The sequence below is a fragment of the Symphalangus syndactylus genome, chromosome 13 (genome assembly GCF_028878055.3).
Source record: "Symphalangus syndactylus isolate Jambi chromosome 13, NHGRI_mSymSyn1-v2.1_pri, whole genome shotgun sequence".
Taxonomy (NCBI): Eukaryota; Metazoa; Chordata; class Mammalia; order Primates; family Hylobatidae; genus Symphalangus; species Symphalangus syndactylus.
The window spans coordinates 21321125-21326156 of NC_072435.2; positions in this window are offsets into that span (position 1 = coordinate 21321125).

Sequence of the window (5032 nt, forward strand, 5' to 3'; positions counted from 1 at the left end):
TCATGGATGTAGTGGAAGGATACAGTGAAGTTACTGAAGAAATAAGTGCAAACCTAGATTTCTATTCACAACAATAGTGTTTTTCAAGAAAGAGTATAAAATAAGACCATATGAGGTAAAAAATGAAAATTTTACTTAAAAAGGTAACCCAAAAGGTTATATTTAAGGCAAAAGAAAAGTGATTCCAGGTGAAAGATCTGCATGATATGAGGAAGGCATCTGTGGATCAATACAATTATTCATTATCTGTATAAAACATGAACACTATCCCCTTGTTGAGTAGAACAATAGAATTACTATGCCTCAATACCACTACATGATAACATGCCTTATATTATCCAAGAGGAGGGTAAAGGTATTAATAACTCTATACCCTGATGTGTTAAATACATGTGTTATAATTTTCAGCTTAAAGACTAACAAAATGAGTGTATACATTCCAAACTAAAAGGAAAATTAAGAATATTAATAATCTATACATGTTTTTAAAAGAAAGCACAAGAAACAAAACTGAAGAAAAGCACAAAATAAGAAGATGCATTTAAGCCCAAATATATTAGCTATCACAAGAAAAGAATATGGAATAAGTTATTGAATAAGTAGGCAGTAATTTTTGATGAGTTAAAAATATCCAGTAATAATTAGTTCATAGCTTACATATCTAAGGTATAATGTCATAGGAATATATTAAATCGAGGTCTAGAAAATACATACCTGTAATTATTAAACACAAACACACACAAAAAATGCACATTTGTATCTGACAAATAGAAATAAGGGAGAAAATATCAGCAGGAAAACATACTTTACAATTTTAAACATGAATTCAAATTACATAAAACAATTTTAGGATAATGAGAATAAAGGGTTAAATCTCTAAACAAACCAGTATGCTTTGATATTCGTTTTCTCAGTAATAATATCAAAAAGGCAGGCATAACATTGGTACAGTTCTGTTGGATTCACACACCATGATGAACACATTTGGCCTGATAAATCCATATAACATAACAGACACCAATTGCAGCATGTTTTAGCACAAACAGAGTACAAACAAAACTGAGAATAGCTAGGACCATTAAAAATCTCTTTAAACTTGTGTCAAATGAAATAAAATAATTCAACCAGGGTACAGATCAAAAACAGAAGATAACTGGAAATTTTTAAAGCTGTGATTGCAAATCAAGTCACAAAACGATAAGTAACCCATGAATAAAGAAAACAAAGATAATCAAAATTTGAGAATATTTTATTTGCAAGATGACATCTCCAATGCCAATTTCATAGGTCTTTTAAAAGCAGTATAATTTACAGTATTCTGACAAGTTAGGAAAAATAGATGGGGTTGGCCTTTATCTTAGAGTATGGGCTTCAGCTAGTCACCTGACTTCTCTGTACCTCAGTATTCTCACTATTACGTTAAAGGAGTCTCTGTGGTCCCTTAAAGTGCTCAAGCTCTATTATTAATAGTATAATTTTGTGGTTTTAAATTATCATAGGATATTCAACCTGAAGTTTTGCTTTACAATGTACCAAAACTAATGTCATTTCTACATATTCTCATGAGATTCAATGAATTTTAAAGCAATCCTATTTAATGTACATGTTATCAAGAAAGGATAATTAGAAAGATATGCATTCATTTCAAACATCTTTAAAAATAACAGAAAAATATATCCTGGTAATATGAAAAAACATCTCTACAGCATGATTCCATTAATATAAATTTCAAAATCAGACCATGACATAATAGCTATTGTTATTGACACATATTTAAAGTGTCAAACTATGAAGAAATCTTGATAATAGCATCCTCTGAAGTGTAGGATGGAATTTGCAACCTGGCAGGTTCATGCTGGGCATGCTGAGATTTTTGTTCCATATTTTCATTGGAGGGTGTGGGGATTCACTGTATTAGTTTTAATGTATTACATTTATTCTTTTTTCCCCATTTCTCATACATGTATAAACCTATAGATTAAGTAAACAAATCTTAAATTTATAGCTTGAAGACTACCTACATGTGTTTCCCATGTAATTCCTAGAACTGCAAATGAAGAGAACATTTCCTCCCTCTCACGCACAAATTTGCCTTCTCTCAGTTAATGCTGCAAAAATGTGAACATTATTCTGTTTTTTTTTTAAATCACCATTTGTGAGGTTTGTCCGGTTAAAAACGTATCGATAAAATTCTACTATATTTGCTACTGTGTGTTTGGCATGTCACTGCCACTCGAGATTTTCCGAGGTGGAGGAGACTATATTTTTTATCATTAGTAGTTAATCCACTTCCATAACTACCATAAAACCCAGGCTAACAGTAGTGAGTTCTGGAGGTAATTACACCCACTCTAGATTTTCTGATTATAATCACTACCTTTTCTCTTAACCTCAAATGAAAACCCAGACTCATGAAGTCTCCATCCCTGACCTTTCATTCCTGGCAAATACCAAGGCCAACTGTATTACAGAAAGGTTTTTCAAAGGAGAAGACAATTTTGTCTTCTCCAAATCCAAACCCTTCACTTTGCTCTGTGAGGCAGATGGCAACCCCAAACTACAAACAGGTTGGGGCTTCCACAAGCCCCAACTCAAGTACTCCTTCCTGGAAAATTCATTCGTCTTGTTGGACAAAAGTAACAGTTTTAATTTGTGTGTTTTCTTCCACTTTATGACTGTTTCACAATTTACTTAAATATCTTACAGATGACTGTCATTTGAATTATTTATAGTTGTTGATTATTGTGAAATTGTTATAAATCTTTGTGTACATGTATTTTGGTGTAAGAAAGCCCTCATTCCTAATGGTTATGTCCCCAGAGTGATTTGTTGGGTTATAAAACACGTTTAACTTAATGTGAAACCCTTACCTCAGATCGTATATAAACGTTAACTCGGCCGGGCTCAGTGGCTCACGTCTGTAATCCCAGCACTTTTGGAGGCTGAGGCGGTGGATCACCTTGAGGTCAGGAGTTGGAGACCAGCCTGACCAATAAGACGAAACCCCATCTCTACTAAAAATACAAAAATTAGCTGGGCATAGTGGCATGTGCCTGTAGTCCCAGCTACTTAGGAGGCTGAGGCACGAGAATCGCTTGAACCTGGGAGGCAGAAGTTGCAGTGAGCCAAGATTGCATCATTTTGCACTCCAGTCTGTGTGGCAGAGCGAGATTCTGTAAAAAAACAAACAAACAAACAAACAAAAAGGGTCTCAGACCACATAAAAGATCTAAAAATATAAAATGCCTTGAAGAAAACGTAAGTCAAAGCTTTGCAACATTGCAGTAGGCAAAGTCTAATTAGATAGACAGGACACACAAAAAAACATAAAGACAAAATATTTTTATTACATCAGAATTTAAGACATCTACTCTTCCAAAAACACTGCTAAGAAAATTAAAAGGCAAGTCAAAGACTGAAAAAAAAACTATTTGCAAAACATATAACTGAGAAATGACTATAATATAGAATATTTAAAAAGGAGAAAATTAAAGCAAAGTTATGCAATTTCGTGTTAAGAAGAAAAAAGCAATTAAAAATTGACAAAAGATTTGGACCAGCTGGGCATGGTGGCTCACGCCTGTAATCCCAACACTTGGGGAGGCTGAGGCAGGCAGATCACTTGAGGTCAGGAATTCGAGACCAGCCTGGCAAATATGGCGAAACCTCGTCTCTACTAAAAATACAAAAATTAGCTGGGCGTGGTGGCGCGTGCCTGTAATCCAAGCTACTCAGGAGGCCGAGGCATGAGAATCAGTTGAACTTGGGAGACAGAGGTTTCAATGAGCTAAGATTGCACCATTGCACTCTAGCCTGGGAGACAGAGCAAGATTCTGTCTCAAAAAAAAAAAAAAAAAAAAAGATTTGGACAAATAACTAAAGATATACAAATTAACAATGAACACATGAAAAGATATTCAATATCATGAGTCATTTTAGCAATGCAACTTAAAACCCAAATAAGATACTGCAACACACCTGCTGAAATTAGTAAAATGTTTTAAAGTGACAATAAATACCAAGTGATGACAAAGATGCAGCACTGGAACTCTCATACATTTTTGATGAGAATGCAAAATGATAGTCATTTTGGAAAACAACTTGACAGCTTCCTATATAGGTAAATATAAACATACCATATGATATGCCAATTCTACTCTTAGTTATTTACAAAAGACATGTTTCCATCCAAATATCTGTAGCAAATATTCATGAATGTCTTATTCACAATAGCCAAAAACTTGGAAAATTGTTCATGAACAGGTGAATAGATGAACAAATTGTAGCATATCCACAAAATAAACTACTCTACATAAGGAAGAAACAATATGAAATAAAATGAATAAATCCCAAAATCATATGCCAAGTGAAAATATCTGAAAACCACATATTATATGATTCCATTCACTTCACATTCTAAAAAAGGCAAAAAGAGAAAAAACTAACTGAATGGGCCTTAATGCTGGAGTTTGGGAGAGAGTTTGACTATATCAAGGAACATTTTCTTATGATGGAAATATTTCACAGCTTGATGGTGGTTTGTCATCACAAAACCATGTATTCATCAAAATTCACCAAAAATATTCTGAACAGGAGATTACTGAATGCAAAGTTTACTTCAATATCTTTTTTTAAAAAAATTAATAAGGCTGAACATGGTGGCTTTAGGAGGCACCTCCACCTACAACCCAGCACTTAGGAGGGCAGAGGCAGGGGGGTAGAATGAGCTTAGGAGTTCAAGACCTGCCTGGGCAACATAACAAGACCTCATTCTCCACAAAAAGAAAAAAAAGGCAAAAAAATTAATAGAAGAATATTTAAACTTAGAGATAATTCAAGACTACACCTTAGATATTCCCCTAGACCTGTCCAAAAAAAAAAAAAAAAAAGGAATGATATATAAAGAAAACATGCAAGAAAACAGTGCAAAATTTGAACTTCCTTTAGAGTAAGTGAAAACATAGGGATGGGGGCATAGATTTAGGAAAGACAACCATACATCTGGCATATCATTTTATATACTAAAAATATT